The 20,847-nt window shown below is 54.4% G+C and overlaps 1 protein-coding gene and 1 long non-coding RNA gene across 4 annotated transcripts in view; one reads left to right on the top strand and one right to left on the bottom strand.

Moving 5' to 3' along the window:
• The first annotated feature begins 546 nt into the window (after window positions 1-546).
• The window catches only part of SYNPO (synaptopodin), a 68,759-nt gene continuing 48,458 nt past the window's right edge, over window positions 547-20,847 (top strand). Inside the window, exon 1 of one of the 3 annotated variants that reach the window (XM_045437114.1) lies at window positions 547-657. The gene's annotated coding sequence lies outside the window, so the exon portion shown is untranslated. Of the gene's footprint in view, window positions 658-13,743; window positions 13,852-20,847 lie in introns of those variants that run through there. The other 2 variants (XM_045437118.1, XM_045437116.1) reach the window with 2 other exon arrangements.
• LOC123576185 lies at window positions 16,451-18,127 on the bottom strand. The gene is made up of 3 exons (XR_006701212.1): window positions 17,647-18,127; window positions 17,230-17,341; window positions 16,451-16,720 (listed from the first exon to the last, which is right to left on the bottom strand). It is a non-coding gene; the product is annotated as an uncharacterized LOC123576185 (long non-coding RNA).

Here is a 20,847-nt window from a genome sequence, read left to right as displayed (position 1 = left end):
GCAAGCTGGGATTTGAGCAGGCTTTTAAAAGAATGGGAGGAGGGGGATGGCTAAATGGGCAAGGGGCACTGAGGAAGACACTTGTTGGGATGAGCACTGGGTGTTATACACAGGCGATGAATCACTGGAATCTACCCCTGAAATCTTTTTTCCCCACTACATGCCAACTAACTTGGATGTAAAGTAAAACATAAAAATAAACCATAAAAAAATAAAGGATGGGAGGAGAGAGGGGAGCATCCTGGGAAGTAGGCCCAGCTTGAAGTCAAGGTACCCTTGAGCCCTAGCTCACAAGGGGACAGACAGATCAATCTGAGGGGAGCCCAGCAAGCTCTTGACCTCAGATCCTTTCTTGAAGGAGGAACTAAGAGATGAGCCTGGCCCTCGACCTTGGTGTGGAGTGCTCCTGGGGACTGTGCGGCGTTGGCCCCAGAGAAACCACAGGAAGCCCTGAGCTGGGCAAAGTTCTCCCTGGTGTCATTAACCAGGTGCCATGGAAGGAGGAGCCAAGAGGCCCCTAGTGACTGTGCCACCCCTTGGAGAGGGACACTGCCAGGTCAGGTGCAGGAACCAGGCTCCAAAGCTCCTCGGGACCCACTGGCATCAGGCTTCCCGGTGTCCGGGGCAGCTGCAGGCCAGCGTGCCAGGCTGGCAGAGGTGAGTCCTGGGCAGAGGCTGGAAAGTGGAGAAGGGAGAAGGGGAACGCTACTTCCGCCATTCGTTTCTCTCTAGGGTGGGCGGGGCAGCTGAGCCCAGCGCTGTGATGTGCTCGGTCAGATCCCCAAATCATAGGAGTTAGAACCCACTGCACTATGATAGAGCCAGTGGGTGATTAAGTCAGGAACCTTCTAACCCACAACCCTTCACTTCCCACCGTGATTTCTGGTTAACCGACTCCTCCTCCTTTGGGTCTCGGCTCAAGCGGCCTCTCCTTGGGGAAGCTGCCCTGGTATATCTGCCCTCTGGCCCCCACCACACACCGGAGGTGCGGTCAAACTCCTTTGGAATAGCACTTCTAGAACTGGGGCTTTTCCTAGCAGAGTTTGTAATTATGTTCTCATTTGTGGGATTATTTGATGGATATTGTGCCCCTTCTAGCTGTAAGCTCTGAGAGGGCAGGAGGTGAGTGATTCATGGTCATCAGAATGTCCACAGGCTCTGGCATATAGTAAAAACACAAGAGCTATTTGTTGAACAAATGGGTACGTGGGCAGGTGTGTGTGTGTGTGTGTGTGTGTGTGTGTGTGCATGGATAGGTGAGCAGAAGGGTGAATGTGTGGAAGGACGTGTTAACGAATGGCTGCTGGATGGTGAGTCGATGAATGGATGGGTAGAGGGACAGATACATGAACGAAAGCATAGGTGGGCAGAAGTTTGGGATGTTAGACTCTAAGAATATTAATAATCATGAAACTCCAGGTTGCTAAAGTCCGATACTTTTAAAAACTGCATTATACACTTGGAGTAAAACGGCTCAGCATCAAAATTAGAAGGAGAAATTACAGAACTCAACTCCCTGTGATAAGAGATGAGCAGACAGATTCAGAAAAGTGAAGTAGGTTTGCCCAAGATCACCAGTTAGGTGACCCCAAGTCCCTGTTTTCTGACCATTGTGCAAAAGAGCCTCTGGGAAAGGGGTCAAAGTCCCAGGTTCCAGTCCTGTCGCTTCCGCAGTCTCTGTGTAACCTGGGACAAGTCAATGGGCTTCTCTGTTTCCTCTTTAGAAGAAAAGGTTACAAAATCTAGGGTTTTCTTTGCATTCTTGGGAAGACCAGCCTCCCTGGGCTTGGCCAGACCTGGGTACAGATACCCTCCCCCCACACCTTTCCGAAAGCCCAGTGGAGCTCTCGGAGCGGATGCCAGGCCCCTGGGGCAGAGGGCACTTGAGGCTCCAGATCTGGAGGGGCAAGACCAGCCTCCATGTCCCTTTGAGCTGGCCTGGCCATCAGCTGTATCTCAGTGCGTGCTTTTGCACTCTCAGGGAGGGGGCTGTGGGGCCCCTCGGTGGGTTTCTGGCTCCACATGCCTTGTGTGGAAGTTCTTCACCGACCTGGACCCCTGTAAGCCCAGCCCCCGAAGCTGAGGAAAGATGTGTTTAGTTGGGGAGAAACCCCCACCAGAGTCAGCCTTGGGCTGTCGGTCCCAACCTTGAGGAAAAGGGATTGTACGTGTTGTCTAGGAAGGGGGCTTTCTGCCCTGGAAGAAAGCAGGCATTAAGTGTACTCTCAGGCCCCAGACACAGGGCTGTGCAGTCAGAAGAGGAAGGGATTCTGGTGTGTGTGTGTGTGTGTGTGTGTGTGTGTGTGTAACAGAAACAAGAGATAGACCCGGTGGCAGAGGTATGGGGTGGGGAGCAGGAAGGGGGCAAAGGACAGAAGAGGAGGCCAGGGTGGCAGTCACAGGGACTCCTGGGGCCATAAAGCCAGGCTGAAGCCTTTGGACTTTATCCTCTAGAAAGGAGAGAAACTTTTTTGGCTGTTGTTAAGGCTTTCACATTTTTTTTTTTTTTTTGACACTAAAAAATTCATGTTGCACGCTCATTGTAAAAAAAAAAAAAAAAAAGGAAAGAGTACCACCAAATGCTCAGTAAAATCTAAGTTTCCCTTCCCCTCCCCCAGAAGTGACCCCGACCGCGGGGCCTTTTGTATCTTTGAAGCAATATTCTAGGCTATATTTATTCAATGTATCCATCCCTCCTTTTGACACAGCGGAAGCACATCACACACACCATTCTGCTGCAACGTACCCATTCGGGTCATTTCCTCGCATGGATTTTACTGCCGTGTGCTGCTCCACTGTGCGACCACTCTGCCCTTTGTTCCCCAGCCCCTACTAGGGACAATTTTGTTGAGGCTTTTGGTTCCACAAACCATCCCGGGATGAATATATTCTTGTGCATATCCACTTGTGGGCACATGGACTGGTACCCACTGGATAGGTTCCTAGCGGTGGTATCACTGGGCCTAAGGGTACAAGCTCTTGGCACTCAGCAGACATCACCAAACTGCCCCCTGCAAGTTTTGATCAGGGGATGACAGGCTTCCAGCATCTGGTCAGTGGTTCCTGAGGTAGGGGGCGGAATGAGCAAGGTATCTGATTATGAGCCACAAGGTCTCAAGGTCGAGGGAGCCGTTTAAAAAAAATTTTTTTTAATGTTTATTTGTTTTTGAGAGAGAAAGAGAGAGAGAGAGAGACAGAGTGTGAGCAGGGGAGGGGCAGAGAGAGAGAGGGAGACACCGAATCGGAAGCAGGTTCCAGGCTCAGAGCCGTCAGCAAGGAGCCCAATGCGGGGTTCGAACTCATGAACCGTGAGATCATGACCCGAGCAGACGCTCAACAGACTAAGCCACCCAGGTGCCCCAGGGGGGCCTTTAAGATCTTAAAGGATCTTCAAGTGTGCATTCCCTTGGAGCCCCTGTGAGCTCCGGGCTCAGTGGCTCCCTGCAGCGCCTCGAGGAACTTGGGAGGAAGGGGCCCCACTGGATGTGTTCCTTTGCCGTGGGGAGACGTTCCCAGGCCCACAGCCCTGCACAGGACCCGCATCCCCCACGGCGGCCACAAGCAGCCTAGTGGGGAGAGGACAGGCTGTCGGCAGCTGTGAGGGGCCCGAGTTCAGCCAAAACCCGTGCAGAAGGCTGCCAAGAGTTTCTTCTTTTCATTTCTCCAAGTCTTGTGCTTTGGGCCGGGGCACAGTGTCATCCTCATGTTTCCTATTACTTTACAAGACTCCCATCAAAGCGCCAGCCGTGCAGGCCCTTTGATGTCTGGGCCGATTCTGCCTCCGCCTCGGGGAGAAGCATCTTTGCTGAGGATCAAGAGGGGAGTCAAGCTGCGATGGTCCCCAGGCCTTCCCTACCTCATGTGCTCCCCCAGCTCCACTCCTGCTGGGACCCCAGGCTCCTGGGGTGGGGTGGGGGTGGAGTGGGTGGAGAGACCAAGGCCCCTGTGATAGAGCCCAGAAGGGGATTCAGGGGCCCAGAGAGGCCAAGGGGCCACCCCAGGCCACACAACAAATTGGTGAAGTGCTCCCTCTCAGATGGTGTCCAGACAAGGGGGGGAGGCCATGAAGGGGATTTCTACTGTGATCGAGCAGAACCTGGCAGCCTTTGCTTGTTGGTCTCTCAGTCCCCCATCCCCCCACCATCCCCCCACCCCCCTCTTATTTCCTAGAACCCTCCTGGTGCCGACACCCCATAACTGAGGCCGGAGGGGCAGTGTGGTATCTGTGTCACCTTGTTGGGGCTCAGATCCTGGGATCTGTCCCTTTGAGCTGTGTGACCTTGGTCAAGTTACTTAACACCTCTGAGCTTCAACTTTTTCCTCGGTAAAACAAGATGATGACAATTCCAACCTCAGAGAGTCCTTGTGAAGGGAACTGAGAAGATTCCTGAAAGGACTTAGCATAGTGCCTGATACGGAGACTCAAAAAGAATCCTCCTACCATGGTTGTTGTTGACGATGGTGACAACCAAGGAGTGGGAAAGGGGTTTCTAAGCAGAGGGGGCTGGTGTGGAGTAACCCTGCTAATCCAAGACCCCACCCCTGTCTAGTCAGGCTTCAAGGAGGGGCTGGGGCCATCGCTGCCTCCAGGGAATGAGATCCTTCTCTGCTCCTCCCCTAAACCCCCACCTCAGATTCCAAGGAGGGTGTGAGGACGGATGGAAACAGGGTGCCAGGCTTAGGGTGGGGGCACTGATGAGGTCTGGACCAGGAGGCTCAAGAGGAGACAGGGGAGAACTGTCTGGGAGGACATGGCCCTGTAGCCCTGACTCCGGAGGCAGCCAGGGTGGGGAAGGGGGGTTGGTTTTCTGGCAAAGCTGAAAAGCTTTGGATTTGACTTGGAAACACATTGAGAAGTCCCTGGCGGCTGCCTCCGCCGAAACGACCTCTCTGAAGTTGAGCCCAGGCTGGGGAGGCTGTTTTATATAAAGGGGCTCAGGGGACCTCAGTGATGGAGGACAGGCTAAAACCTCTCCCTCAGAATTGCAACACATGCCCCCTCCACTGAGCTCCCACATCTCCCGAGGGCCTGCCCTGGAGGCTGGATAATTCTCGGGGCCAGGGGCCAGGGGCCAGGGGGACCAAGTCAAGAAGGAGTCAAGTCAGGGCGCCTGTGTGTCCTAGGAACTCACAGGTGGGGAAGGGGGGAAGCACCTTCTCAGATAGTCCCCTGGGTTCTACCTTGGTTTTGTGTCATATCTGTGTTTAGCCTGTGATTTTACTCATACGACATTTTTCTTTAAATTGACTCCTTTTTAAAACTTGAATACGTTTCTTTGAAAAGGAACTGTATATTGCTACTGTAAATGGAAGACTTCTAGCACTTGCCATGCAGAGCAACCGTATTAAATAAAACAAAAACAATGTCGTTCAATTCTAGCTAGCCTGAGACTTGCTCTCTCTCTGATAAAAACAAACAAATGAGTTTAGCAAATGCGACAGGAAGACAGGCTAGCATCCAGCTAAGACTGCCTCCTTGAGTAGAGGAGAAAATGTCTGAAAAAAATGCTAGATGCCCAGTTAAATTTGAATTTCAGATAAACAATGAATAATATTTTTAGTATAAGTGTATCCTAAATGTTGCATAGGCTATACTTATACCAGAAAAAAAATGAAATTCAAATTTAACTGGGAATCCTGTATTTTATTTGCTAAATTCCATTCTCTCCTTGATGAATGGAAGACAGTTTTTAACGGAATAACTTCCTCACTGCTAAGAGATTAGATATTTCCATGCAGTATCCTTATGCCACCAAAAATAATCTGGAGAAAACCTGTCCTGATTCAAGGTGGAATTAGAGCAGGCAACAGCAAAGTAGTGTGGGGATTTGAAGGTGGCTGTGCACTTGAGTGAAATTCTGAACAGCTCCATGAGGAAGAGAGAGGTGTGGGGTTTGGGTCCTAGTCAGGGACCAGTGAGTGCAGGGCCGCACCCTTCCCCCACTGACCCCAGGACTTGAGGGACAGAGGACACCCCGCAGGGATGCAGTCAACCCTGCTCTTAGGGGACAGAGGGGCATGTGTTTGAAGAAATGTGGCTTGTGAGCATGAGTGGCTGTATGTGTTTGCTCAAATCACACCTACTTAGGACACAAAAGAGCTTTTGAGGGCATCTCCTCCAACACCTCCCCCAGCTCCTGCCCACCCCACGGGGAGATCTAAAACTTACTTGCACTTCTCCAGTGACAGGGTGCTCACTACCTCTTAAGGCATCTCTCTCCATAGTTAGGTGGTATTGACCGTCAGAAAGCCCTTCCTTAGCCTGAACAGAAATCTGCCTTCCCGCTTAGTCTCTGTAGATTCACTTCGGCCCTCTGAACAAAGTCTCACCTCTGCCCCAGGACAGTCCTTCAGAGATCCGTGAGTCATGAGGGTAGCCCGCTGGAGTCTACTCAGACCCAGCTCTCTGAACTATACCTCTTAAGGCTTGACTTCTGACTTCCTCACTTGCAGGGGCACGTCTTAGGGCTGGACAGGGTTGTTGCTTGGGGTGGTCCTACTTATGTACTATCCTTAGGAAGAGGTTGTGCGTGGAGAATGCTGGGAATGGAGATGAGGCTAGCACCAGGGTGGCAGGGGAGTGTCTTTCTTGCGGAACTGCAGGGAGATCTGGGGGCACGGGGCTCTGTTCCCTGCTCAGCACCTAATCCACTGTGCGGCTTTAGGCAAGCCCCCTCTCCTTCCTGGGCCTTAGCTCTGCTTTATGCACTGCAAGTGACTTGATCTATTCTTATGGGTAAAACCCCTTGTGCCTGTTCTGAGTGATTGGTGCCCTGGCCGTTGGAGTTCCCTGAGGGAAGGGTGTTAGGCAGGGTGTGGGGTCAGCGGGGAAAACGGGCAGCGTAGTGGACAAACACAATGGCAGTCTGGGAACTGCCTGTGTGCCAATCGTGGCCTAAGGGGCCTGCCCGCTCTGGCAGTATGTGGCTCTGGAATGACAAAGCAGGACAACACAAGGTGATCCGTGAGGTCCCATATGGGGGAGGGGCCATCCTTGATGGGAGGAAGGAGGTGTCCCCCCCCCCCCGCCCCCCGCACAGTTGAGCTGGCCCTGGCCTTGTGTCACTCCATCCTGCAGACTTTCACACGTGTGTCAGCCCACACCCTGCCACCCGGACGGCCAGAGGACAGAGGTGCTCTGTGGAGTCCTGCGAGCAGGCCAAGGCTCATGGCCTGAGGCTGGTGTAGAAGGCAGTGGGGGAGGCTGGCTGGGCGGGGTTGGGGGTGCAAATGGGGCTTCTCTGCCAGGGAGAAGGTCTTTAGGAAACAAAAACTCGAGTCAGAGCTGGGGCCTGGCTGCTACACAAAGGGGCTTTCTCCTGGCCCTGCCCTTCAGGGCCGGGAGGCTGAGTGAGGGGGAAAGCTCAGAGGGCTCATACTGAATATTCAAGCTGGGCAAGGTCTCCAAAAACCAACAAGTCCGCCCCCTGGCCTTCGGAGAGGCCTTCCTCACAGATGGCAGATGGTCAGAGAAGGCGGACGTCCTGCCACCTCCCGGGCCCTCCCCTCTGGTCCCTGTTTCTGCTGCTATCTCACTGCGTGACCTTGGCCAAGTCCCTGCCCATCTCTCTTGGCCTCAGTTTCCCCAGCCTTGTGAGGAAGGACCTGGATAAATGGTCTCCCTGAGCCCTCCTGGTCTCTGAGACTCCCAAGTTCTCAACAATAAGAAGCTCTGAGAGTTTACAGAGCACTGTCCTATTTCCTGCTTAGTTTATCTCTTAACTACCTGGTGGTTAGTGAGGTGGATGTGGTGAGCTCTACCCCTCCAATTTTTTTCAGATGATCAAATGGAGGCTCAGAGAGAGGAAGGGGTCCTGCAAGTTCACACAGTGAGGAGGCGGCTGAGCCAGTCTCCTGTGGCGGTGTCCAGACCTCCGTCTGCCACCCTGGCGGTTTGTACCCTCTCGGGGTGCAGGGAATGAGGGCACAGGTCAGACCAGGCACGATTGCTTCCCTTACCTGTTTTCCACATGGATTTCTATGTACGAAGTATTTTGTGGGAAAAAATTGTATATAAAAACAAAACAAAACAAAACAAAAAAACCCAGAAAGACTTGTGCCCTCCTTGGACTTCTCAGGTAGAGTTGAGAGGGACCCCTCCTTCTCAGAGGCACAGGCCACAGGACCCCCTTCTCAGTGGCACAAGCTCAGGCAAGAGCTTCCCATGGCTAATGGAAATGAAAGGGATTTACATTAAAAAAAAATTTTTTTTTTAAATTTTTTTTTTCAACGTTTATTTATTTTTGGGACAGAGAGAGACAGAGCCTGAACGGGGGAGGGGCAGAGAGAGAGGGAGACACAGAATCGGAAACAGGCTCCAGGCTCTGAGCCATCAGCCCAGAGCCCGACGCGGGGCTCGAACTCACGGACCACGAGATCGTGACCTGGCTGAAGTCGGACGCTTAACCGACTGCGCCACCCAGGCGCCCCTAAAAAAATTTTTTTAATGTTTATTTATTTTTGAGAGAGAGAGAGAGAGAGAGAGAGAGAGAGAGACAGGGTGCGAGCGGGGGAGGGGCAGAGAGAGAGGGAGACACAGAATCCGAAGCAGACTCCAGGCTCTGGGCTGTCAGCACAGAGCCCAATGCAGGGGCTTGAACTCACGAACAGTGAAATCATGACCTGACCTGAAGTTGGAGACTTAACCGACTGAGCCACCCAGGCGCCCCTGCACTTTTTTTTTTTTATATCAGAGACATTTAGCATGATGGCGTTCAGGTGGAGGTTGGGAATTTTCGTAACACATAGAACCACAAAGAATGAGGATGTCAGTGTCACAAAGTGTTCATGATGGAAGGCTCTTTAGAAACCATCTAGTCCACCCCTCTCTCCCTGCCCTTTACTAAGGGGAAACAGAGGCCCAGAGAGATGAAGGTATCTGGCCCAGTCACACAGCATCAGTGGCAGAGATGGACTAGAACTTGGGTCTCCTGACTTCCCCCACAGTTTCAGCACAGGCCATTTGCTGAGGAAGCAACAGGGTAGAGGGCCAGGGAGGGGGAAGAAGAAGAGGGGGCTAGGGGCCTGGAGACAGTCAGACAAGAGGTATGTGGGGTCCAGCCGCCTGCTGATAAGAGACCCACAATGCCACGCCAAAGGGATATTTTATCAAGATGTAATTTTTCCCGCTGCAGACACTATTTTCTTTCTCGTGCAGACTATGCTGGCCTTTGAGATAAGGCGCCTAGACATGCTCACACTAAGGCAGCCAAAACATGAGGCAGGAGGAAAAAAATTCCCTTCTTAATCTCCCCCCCCAGCCCACTCCCCCCCCCTCGTTTCCTCTCATTCTCTCCAAGTTCTCATGCCCCCCCCAACCCCCTCTACCGCCAACCCACCCGGCTGGCTGGCCTCTTCCTGCCTTCCAGTAAGCCAGCCCAAAGGAGCCAGGAAGGTATGTAGCCCAGAGGAGGTCAAAGGAGAGAAGTGTGGAGGGGCTTCCCCTGGGAAAAGAGGGCCAGGCCACAGGCTCTCCCACCACCAGCGAGGACCAGGCAGGGTGCGGCGTGGGGTGGTGCATGTTATTTATGGGTTTGTCACTGGAGCCTTCTCCCTCCAAGCTCCCCACCCCCCCAATCCCTGCAAATGGAACACAGAACTCTCTCTGGTTGGGGGGTTTAAGATGGAGGTGATTAGAGTTTTCCCCATCTGAAGATTCCCTACTCCGTCAGCACCCTGGGTGCTGACCTCCTAATCTAAGGACTGATGGGAAACTCTAGGGAAAAGGCTGCCCTACCTCCTTCCATCTAAAAACTCCCAGACTTAAGAGATCTGACCAGACAGGAGATCTGGGACCAACTAGTCACTGATGGACCAGTCTCTTCTGCTCTCTAGGCTCTCCAGGCCTCAGTTTCCCCAACTACCCGCTAAGGGGGGGGGGGCGTGGTTTGGACTCATATTCTGACACTAAAATTCTACTGCTGTATTGTTCACAAGATGATGTTCTAACCCAGGCCTCCTGGGTGCTTGGCACATTGGCTTCATGGCCCCCATGTATCAGTACCCCGCCCCTGCTCTGCTCAGGAAGTCTACCCCGCCCTGCACATCTGGATGGAATTTACCCCCCAAAGCAACTCAATTACCGGTGATCTGATCAGGACGGCTCATGTGTCAGAGGGGGCCCTGGTGAAGGTTGTTCTCCCAGAGATGAGGGTTCCTGGATGTATCGTCCACCCTTCTCACAGCCTGGGTGTCCTCCTGGGGCTGCTGGAGGGACAGGGCCAGGGTGGGGGGGGGGGCGGTGTCCTGATGAACAGGGGGTTGGGGATCCAGAAGGGGTATCACCTCCTGCTCTGTCTCAGGCTCCCTATCCATTCAAGACCTGAATCAGCATATAAAGGCTAGAGGGTGAAGAAAGATGGTGTTTGAATTTTAGACCAAGTGGTCTGGCTAAATGTCCAGCCATGGAATCTTTAAGGGAGGTAACCCTTATGGCTTTTCTTTACCTTCCAATCCCTAGCAGGGAGCCTAGATGGTAAAGGCTGGTGCTTACTTGCAAGGTTGCAGTAGTGAGGGTTGGGGGTAGAGTGCTGTGTCTTAGGAATCCCTCCTTGGGAAATTAAGGTGATCCCTGCCGTCTTCTGTGGCTTCTGCTAAGTTGGTAAGTGGGGGGCAGTGGCTTCGGAGTTTCCTATTTCTTCAAGTCTGCATTTAAAACCTCTTATGCTGAGCCCGTCGCTAAAGAACTGTTTTCCTGTATGTTGAGCCTCCCTCCCCCTCACCATCCACATACACAGGAGGGTCACCCAGCCCAAGAGATCTGGCTTCGGCGTGCTGTGCCTATCAATACTACAGTAACCTCCTGGGAGCCGGGAGCCACCAGATTGTCAAAAGGATTGGAAACAGAGTGAGTCATGCTTATCGGCAGTGGAATCGCGACTCAGAGTGCCTACTGCCCGCCAGGTGACCCACCATGGTCATGGCTCCACAGGAACTAGGCTGGGCTCGCCAGTCTGAGGAAACGGTGCACGCACGCACACACACCCACGCCTTGCCTCCTTCCATCACTGAATCTCACCGGAATCTCAATCCGGCAACTATTCCCTGATGCCAATTAAGAACAAAGCGCTGAGCTTAGCTCTGCTCTGCGGAGAATGAAAAGTCCGAGGCCAAATCTCACTCCCCCAAGGGCTCACCCTGTCGATGGGGATAGAAAACAAGCCAGTTAAGAGCATGAGCTGGAGCTGGGCAGGCCACGCTTGAATACCAGCTCTGCCATGGACAGGTGGGGGGCTTCAGGCAGAGACTTTAGCCTCCCCACCAGCCTCAAAACGTTGTCCGGTTGTCAGGAACGAGCAGGCAACGCACGGAGCACACGGTGCCTGGCACAGAGTAAAGTGCTCCATGAATGGCCGCTTCATTATTATCTTGTGAAATAATTAGCATTAAGACAATAACCTCTCACTTACCTGGAAACCTTCCTCCCTTGCAGAACCCAGCCTAGAACTCACATGAAGCTTCCCTTCTGAAAAGTCCTCTGAGTGTCACCAAAGCTCGCAGGCCCTTCTCATGAGTAAGCTAATGATAGAAGTGAGGGTAGTGCTAGTTTGGATCACTCGGGGGCAGGAAAGCTTCCCGAGGCCTGAGGATGCCGGGCTGACATGGGTGGAGGGTCTGGGCTGGGAAAGAGTGGGGAGGCTCAGGTGGGGACCAGGTTCCCAGGGGTCTTGAATGCACCTCTAACTCCCTGGCTGCCTTGGGGCAATGGGGGAGCTGCTGTGGGGTCACTGTGGGTGGGAGAGATGGCAAGATACAAGGCCTTCTTCAGGAAGCTGACTCTGGGCGCTAATGCACGTTATGGTGAGGGCCACCGGCTGGCAAGGAGGCCAGTCGGGGCCCGCTGGAACCCAGACAGCATTTAATGCCAGGACCTATCCACAGCACGAAATTCCAGACGGGAAAATCACCACGTACTTGGCAAAGCCCCCCCCCCCCCCCGCCCTTCACATCCTTTATATCATGTGATCTTCATAATTCAGTGAAATGGTTATCTCCACTTTACAGCGGAGAAAAGCTGTGTCCTTAAAGAAGGGACCTCACTTAGCTGTTAGTGGCACAGTGAGGCCAAAACCCCAGGCCACCAGCTCCTGCGTCAATTCTCCATTCCCATGGAGGGTTTGAGGGTGCTCTGCCTGCCGATTCTTATTAAATGCAGAGACATTCAAGGACAACATAGCACTGCACAGTCTTGGGGCCAGGGTGGGGTTCAGGCGATGAGTGAGCCCCTAGAGGGTTCTAAACACTGACTCTGGAGTCAGGGAATCCTGGTTGGAGGCCCAGCCCCATTACTTACCACTAGTGTGGCCTGGAGAAGCATCCGAACCTCCCTGGGCCTCAGTTTCCCCTGAATGTGGAGCTGTCTGCCACAGGGGATGCTCTTTCTCTTCCACAAGCCCTGGGAGGGAGGAAACTTGTCTCACAGTAACTGTCAGAGCCCCCATGCCTGGCGCGGGCCTCAGAGCATCACATAAACTGTCAGTGTCATCATGATCCATCATCCACATTTATTCTGGGCACTTGCTATGTGTAGATTGCTCAGCTAAACGGATGGTGAGACCGTTGGTGAACTCTCACAGGAGTGGGGAGCAGAGGCCACCGCTGAGGGTGAATAAACATCAGTGGGGGTGCTGCAGCCCAGGAGGAAGGGGCCCTGAGTAGGGGGAGCTGGGGAAGAGCTCACCAGCAAAGCATGCCAACAAGCACAGGGTCTGAAGACCCGGTTCAATTTTCCACTCGGCTGTCATCTTGCCATGTGATTTCTGGCCAAGGCCTGGCTCCTGTTTTTCCTCCGGGAGAACAGATGGAGGGCACAAGGGACTGGGAGCCGAGCTGTCAGGGAGGGAGTCTCCCTCACCTGAGGCCTCCAGGCCTGTTGGGATCTGCCGGCCTGAAGGGGATTTCCTGGGGCCGGCCCAGTTCCCAGCCCTGCTGACGTCTCCTCTGGATGAGTGCCCAGAGTTGGGGAGGGGGGGTTGCCCAGAACAGCACTCCAGTGGGAAAGGCAGGCGGGCACTCTCCCAGCCCATACCTTGGCCCTCCCTCTGGGGCACTGGGGTCTCCCCACCCCCAGCCTGAGGTGGGGAAGCTGGGGATCCCTTCCATTGAAAGAAGAAGGCACTGCCCCTTGGCTCAAGATCCTGATTTGCTGTGTGACCTCAGGCAAGTCTCTGCCCCTTTCTGGGCCTTGGTGCCCTTTCTCTGAAACGAAAAGGACAAAGATTTCCAAGCTTTTTTGGAACTCTGACACACTGGGATCCTGCTGGGGGTTGGTGGGCGGGGGGCTAGGGGGTCCTGGGAAAGAGAACCAGGATGGAGGCGGGATTCCAGGGCCTTGCTTCCCTACTCCCAAGTAGAAGGTAGAGAGGATGCGGGGAGGGTGACAGGAGGAAAGGAGCCCCACGGCCTCCAGGTGGCTGTAAGAGGGGCAAGGCGAGCTGGAGGTTTTGGAAACATATTTATTTTTAAGTGTCCGGTGTCACTGGGGGCTTTCTCTTTGGGTTTTGAAATGCTCCAGAAGCGAGCACTCTGCATGTGCGTGTTTGCAGAGTGGAATATGGGCTGTATTTATTCATCCTTTAGCCGGAGCCCTTAAAAATATAGACGGCTAATGTCTTCAGTATGTATGAAATATCCCATATGCTCGGAAACAAAAGGGGCTCTGTTATTAAAGTTTCATTTCCACACGCCCCCTCCCCTCCCTCCCGCCCGCCCCCCTGACACCCTGCCCTCCTTCCATCCAGCTCAGCCTCTGCTCTGAGACAGAGCGAGAGCGAGGAGGCAGGCTGGCAGTCGTGGCCGGAGGCCCCGGGCATAGCTGGTCCCTGAACGAGTGGGTGCGGATTCTGGTTCCAGGTGAGGGGGAGACCTTGGGAGAGGAAAACAGGGTCTTCCTGGGGAGAGGGCCCTCTGGGGTCGCTGGTGTGGCCAGTGGAGGAGTGGGGGTCGAAGTGGTCCTTCTTGGGGGCGCCTGTGGGGCTGGGGCCCTGGCAGGGCCCGGCTGTCTGGGACGGAAATGCCCGTTCTGCTGCTAACTGAAACCACATGTGTCTCCCAGGCAGCGGGACAGAGACGCCGCCAGGCCTGGGGCTTGGGACTGGGGGGGAGGAAAGAGGCAGGCTGGCCCCGCTGTGTGCCCAGGGTGAGTGGGGGGTAGGAAGGGTTGGGGTCATTTGCATCTGCGCAAATGAGAGTGCGTCAAAAACCGCGCGTGAATGTCTGAGCTGTGTGTGTGTGCGTGTCGTGTGGATGAGTGTGTGTGCGTGAGAGTGTCTGCAGGTCAGTGGTGGCCCTGTTCACAGGGCTAGATTGGCCTCCCTCTTGGCCTCCTGTGGCCAGAAGCCTGGGCAGACTTCTACCTATCTCCCTGAGCCTGGGAGCCTGCTGGCTGCCTTCCAGGAGGGTCTTCGGGGGGTGAGGAGACACCCCAGCTGAGTTGGTGCCGGTCCTTCCATGCGGGGACACCCCCGTGGCTACCGTCCTCCTTCGCTCCTTTCCCTCTAGCCCAGCTCAGCCTTCTCACACCCGCAAACCTGTACCTATTTCCCAGAGAGAAAGGCTGAGGCACGGAGCAAGGAGCTAACAGCCCCCTCTCCCATATCTGTGGTCATCTTTTTTCAGAGCGCTCATGCCCAGGAGCAAGGCATCTTCACTGTTGCCATGGAAGATAAGGAAACCAATCCCAAGGAAAAGGCCAGCTTTCCCATACCGTCAGGGAGGCGGCTTGGGGGCTGTCAGCTCCAGGAGGGGTCAGAGGATAACTGGGACAAGGGCGAGGCCTTGGAGAAAAGGCTGGAGCCTGCACTCCGATTCTCTGGCAAACAGGGGCACCTGGGGGTCTCAGTGACCTGAGTCCGGGGTCTTCTCTCCCTAAGGAGTGAGACTCTCTGGGAGCAGGGCTCTGGAATCTGGTGGTGGCCCTGCCACCAACTTGCTGTGGATGTCGGACAGGTCTCCTCCCTTCTCTGGGCCTCAGTTTTCCCCATCTCTACAATGGCAAGTTTGGGCCAAGGTAGTATTTCCCAAAGCGGTATGTGCCACCCTGGGAGCTGGTGAGATGGGGCCACGTGGACTAGTAATCTTCATTTTGACCAGGCTTGTGTGTTATTTTCACCTACATTAGGGAAAAATACATAAAGATACATTAGATGAAAGTTATAAACTGCTCAAATGAATGAAGGCTGGGGACTGCCAGAGGGTCCCTGGGGTCCCATCCATTTTGGCCACAGGCTTTCTTGACGCTTTTACCATTTTAAATGCTCAGAAGAATGTGGGTTCCGGCTGTCTGGGACCCAGTGTGGTCTGCTTATAAACCATTTTTTGGCCCCCGCAAATGAGCAGTTCTGTAATTCTGTGATTACAGCAAAAAGTCCAGTTGTCACAGTGCGTGCTTGTGCGTGCGTGCATGCGTGTGTGTGTGTGAAGGGACTGGGGATGGAGTCGGCAGAGCTGAGAAAAAGATCAGCCCATCCCAAGGTCAGGGCTGGGTGCCCAAGGTCAAAGGCAGGGAGTTTGGGAAAGAGATTGTTCCCTGACTGACATTTTCAAGTGCTTTATCCGGCCTCAGCCTTGCTTTGAATCGCTGGGTTGGGCGGGTAGGCGAGGGGCCACCCTGGCTTCAGCCTTTCCTGCCATTCAGCCTTGGCTCCCTGGCTACTTGGCTGTGTTTAATGTGCCAACCCAGGACCACCCCCTGGGAGGGGCGCACCGGGAGGATGCAGGGGTGGGGCTTCTGAGACTGTGTTGCTTGTCTCATCCTGCAACAGGCAGAGGGCACCACACATTGGCTCAAGGATGTGAGCAGCCTCCTTGGGTGGGAGGGTGGGGGGGGGGGTTGCAAATCAAGAGCCCTTCTTGGGGAGGCAGCAGGTGAAGAGGAAGGAGCCCAGGGTAAGCTCCTTGTCCCCCCCCCCCCCCCCCCCAAGGCTTCAGTGTCCACACCAGGCTCTGGAGGCATTGTTCTTAGCGAGGCTGCAGTAATTATCTAGCTCTGTCCGAGGAGGGAGCAACATCCTTCTACCTCTAGAAGGTTCTTGTTCCTCTAGAGGCGTGCTTTCCAGGGTGTGGGGAGGACCTTGAGAGTTTTGGGCTTGGGCTTCTTGGAGCAGGGGTGGGCCACATGGAGTTAGCCACCGTCCTTGGGACCAGGTTCCCTTGCGGCCTAGACCAGCTGTTTCAAATCCTGGAGAAGCAGCTGGCCAGGGTCAGGGGCACAGTCCCTGCTTACAGAACTTATCACATTTCAATTGGCCTTCAGCGGCCTTGTGCGTCCTACGGAACTGCTAGAGGCTACACCCAAGGCCAAGGGCAAACAGAGGACTGCTTTATGCTACACTGGCCAGCTTTCTGGGCATCGTCATAGAGAGGTCTGCCTGAGCAGAGAGTGGGCGTTGGCATTGCTTAGTTGGGAGGAATGGGCTTTAAGGAGCAACCCCTTCCTAAAGAAACATTCCCATTTAGCAGATGGAACTTTTCATACGACCAGGGTCCACTTACGTATGTAACCCTTGTTGTGCTAAACGGTGGGTTCCAATGAAGGCAGAGGATTCGAGTTAAACCCAGCCACAGTGATGCCCTGGGCGCCCCCTTCCTTAGATTTCACCTTGATTTTCCTTTCCTGGGTTTGCTAGAGGCAGAACGTGGAGGGATAGCACGTTCCCCGTAGAGTCACACACAGGTCTACCGGTGACGATATCGACTTCAGGCAAAGGAAAGCTGGAGCTTGCTGTGGGGTTAGGAAAAAAGAGAAGGAAGAAAAGCAGTCAGGTGGACCTGTGCTTCCTTCTTGCTGCGACTATGGGACCTCACCGGGTTACTGCACCTCTCTCAGCTCTACTTTCCTGATCTGTAAAATGGGTTGTCATGAAGACGCCTGAGACGATGGGACAGAAGCCACGGCACACACTGCACCCAATAAGTGGTAGCTCAAAGGTGTCGGGCCTGGCAGTGACTCTGCTGACTTAAGAGCAGGGTGTCATCACCACTTCACGAGGGGGAGGACGAGACCGAGAGCGATTGCCCTGAGATGAGGGGAGAGTGCTAACTCTTTCCCAGCCTTGGTCTCCAGGCCCGGCCCTGCTCCTACTGGCCCTGTAACTTCAAGCTGACCACTTAACTCGTCTGTCAGTTTCCTCATCTGTAAAACTGGGGCAGGGATCGCACTTACTTCGTGGGGTGTTGGTGGGGGTCAAGTGAGCCAACCTGGCGGGTAGTAAGTGTTCAGTGGATACTCACCTGGCTGAATGGAACCCTAGAGGCCTGAGGCCCGGGCATGGCTGGCCTCAGGGTCCCTTGCCCCTCAAATGCTCCCAAATAGTCCTTCTGGTCCCTCGGTGGGGTCACAGCCCTTATAGGTAGTAAGGCCAGGTGGTCAGAATCTTAGGGAGCCTCAGGAAGGCTCCTCTCTGGGGGCTGGTTTCAGATCTCCCAAAACCACCTCCTGGAGGAACCCTGGGCCCCAGTCCCGGGCAGTGGGTGGGTTGGTAACAGTGCTTTCCGTTGGCATTGCCAGCAGGAGAGTAGGGCGGCTTCCTACAGGAGGGAACCGGGAAACTGAGGCTCAGACAGGAAAGGGGCCTGTGTGGGGCTGTGGCAGGGAAGCAGGATCTAGAAAACCTCCTGCGGAGGGGGAGGGGAGGGCCCAGTACCTACCCTGCCAGGGCCTCCCTCCGGCTCTGCTCACTGGAAGCAGGAACCAGTTAAAGGGGAACCGGAAAGGAGAGAAAGAAAGCAAACAGAGTCAGAGAAAAGCCTGGAGCTTGAAGCACTGGGGTTGTTTGGTCTGGCGGAGCCACCTCCTAGGCCACTCCCAGCAGCACTGCACAGACTCCAACAGCCGCCCCACACGCGTGCGCACCCACACACACACACAGACACACGCAGATACACACATGCAGACACACGCAGACGCACACATGCACAGATACACACACAGATAGATATGCACACACACACACACACACACACACACACAAGACAGACATATACACACACGCACGCACATGGTGCGGCAGCTCCGGCCGGAGGGCAGGTGCTGAGCTGGAGGGTTTCTAGAACCCCTGGCTCAGCCCTTCACTGCAACCACAATAACACTTACCGGGTACTTACTGTTGAGCTCGAAGCCCTTTACTTACATGAACTGGTTTAATCCACACAGCAGCCGGATGAGGTGGGCGCCGTAATTAGCCCTGGTTTGCATATGGGAAACCAGTCTCAGAGAGGCAAAGTAACTCAGCCAACGTCACGCAGTTTGTCCACCGCTGCCCCCTCCCCCCTCCCCCGCCAAAGCAGGTCCCCGGAGAACAGGGCCCATCGGCCAAGCGCTGCCCCACGCTGTCGCCGGGGGGGGCACTGGGCTGTGGCTCTGCTCCAGGCACCGCGTTCAGCACTTTCACCCCCACCGTGCCTGCCGTGTGAAGCAGCACCCCGAGGCTGCCCTTTCCTCAGGCCCAGGGAAGGGAAGCGTCCTGCCCTTGGCAACAGAGCGCAGAGGCAGCAGGGCTGGGATGCCTCCATGTGTGCGAGCCAAGGCGTCAGCGGAGAGGAGAGGCGGGGGGTCGGAGACGGACAAAGAATCGCGTCCGCAGCGTTAGCAGCGTTAGACTCGGCACCCCCAGCCTCCTCCTTCAGCACCTTCTGCCCAAGCTCCCCTTCCCCCACCCGCCCCAACCCCTAAGACTGGACCTCCATCCTCTCTCTAGCCCTGGGATTCCAGTGCCCCACACCTCACGCTTGTTCAGCCCGCCAGCCCTTGCCTCAGTGTGTTCTGAGTTTCCTTAATGATAGCTTTGGATACCTGTTGACAAAACACGTTTCCCGTCCATTATTTTATTTCATCCTGTATGTGCGTGTATGTGCCGGACGGGGTGGGGGGAGGCGTCGGTGGTGACTATGATTTTCTTGTATCTTGACTCCACCCCTCCCTGAGAATCCTTTCCACAGAGGGTCAAACTAACCGAAATACACATCGGAGTCCTCCCCTGGGCTTGAAATGCCCACAGCACAGGTACAGGATGCAGGAGATGTGGTATGACAGTGGAAGAGGTCTCTGGGATCCCTGGGGACAGTACGACCCAGCAGAGATACTGCTGTTGAAAGAGGGCGAAAGGGCCAGTTTGATGCCAGGCTGCACTGATCATGATAGACTATCCGAAGTGGAGGTGGTGATGGGCTTGCCATGGTTTGTGCTGCTTTGGTTTTCCTGGAATATTGGGGTCCGTTCCCTTCGGAGAGTCTGACAGACCGGACTGACAGTAGAGGAGGGTGCACAGGATGGGGGGGGCGGGGGGGGGGGTCAGAAAACTCTGTCCTGTGTGGAATAGTGTGAAGGGACTGATTTAGCTTGAGGGAAGGGATAGAAAACAGGGCTGAACTTGTTCTGTCATACTCAAGACGATGGGGCTGAGATCCGTGGGGCGGGGTGGAGGGGCTACTAGAAGGAAGATGTCACCTCTGTAGAAAAGGGGTGCTCAAGAAAGACTGAATGAGCCGTCCCTGGGGAAAGGGAGGCCCCCGATACCAGAAGTGAACAAGCTGAGGCTCAGGGCCCTGAGGGAAAGGCAATTCAAGAATCCGATGGGGGCTTTAGCCCTCTCCCAGTCCCACTATTCGGCCAATGCGTACCAGTGTCTCCTGCCTTTGGCTCCTTCCACAGGTGGGCTGAAGTTGAGGGGTCCCCAGGGAGGCCTGGGCACACTCCCTCAGCCAGGTCTCTCCATGCTTCACAGCCTCAACCCCTCCCCCACCCCCTGCCCTCCAGGATCAAGACACAGAATCTTTTTCTTTTTTAAATGTTTATTTATGTGTGAAAGAGAGAGAGAGAAATTGAGTGGGTGGGAGAGGGGCAGAGAGAGAGGGAGACAGAGAATCCCAAGCAGGCTCCGCACTGTCAGCTCAGAGCCTGGTGCGGGGCTCGATCTCACGAGTCGCGAGATCATGACCTGAGCCAAAATGAAGAGTCAGGCCTTTAACGGAATGAGCCACCCAGGCGCCCCCAAGACACAGAATCTTAGTAAGATAGATCCACAGACTTACCAGAGTTGAAGGAACTCTTGGCAAGTGTCTTGTTCAACCTCTTCACTTTACAGAGGGGTAAACTGAGGCAAGAGAGGAGAAACAGCTTGCCTGAAGTCAGTGGCTCACAGGAGATGGCAGATCATAACTTTAGCTTGAACCCAGGTCTCCAACCCTAGGTGCCCACCTCCCTGTACCGCCAGGTCGCTGATGAACTGACAATCTGATTCCCCACCCCCCACCCCCATCAGAGAAAGTTTCCAGGCAGAACCAGTCCACCCCTTTCCCACACCCTATCGTGTCTGTCATTTGAGATCTGTGCTACATGCATTTAGTGAGCACCTACTAGGTGCCAGGCATTACAGTAGGTCCTAGGGATGATAGCTCCTGCACTAGAGCAGGGAGCGTGCCTCGTCCCTCTATCCCTTACAGAGTGCTTTCCATGATCTGCAATTACCTGGCTTATTTATTCAACTACTACTTTGTCGTGTGTCCTGCCATGCCCTGCCCTCAGCATTTCCAAGTCCAGGAGACTTGTCCCCGCTGTACTCCCAGCTCCCAGAGCAGCCCTGGCTCACAGCACATGTTTAAAAACTGCTTGCTGAATGAATGCTTGAATGAATGGCAGCGAGCAAAGCTGACACCGTGCCAGCGCTTGTGGGACCAGAACGATGACCAACACTTCCTGGACTTGTCCCTGTGCCTGGTATGGTGCTAAGTGCTTCTCCCATATGATTTCATGTAATCCTCACAAGTCCTAGGAGGTGGGTCTGTCATTGGCTCCATTTTACAGATGGAAAATTGAGGCTTAAAGAGGCTAGATAACTGCTCACAGCCCTT

This window comes from Leopardus geoffroyi, chromosome A1, assembly GCF_018350155.1.
Source record: "Leopardus geoffroyi isolate Oge1 chromosome A1, O.geoffroyi_Oge1_pat1.0, whole genome shotgun sequence".
In the NCBI taxonomy this organism is placed as follows: Eukaryota; Metazoa; Chordata; class Mammalia; order Carnivora; family Felidae; genus Leopardus; species Leopardus geoffroyi.
The sequence above is the reverse complement of the archived record's forward strand: the minus strand, read 5'-3'. Positions and strand labels throughout refer to the sequence as shown.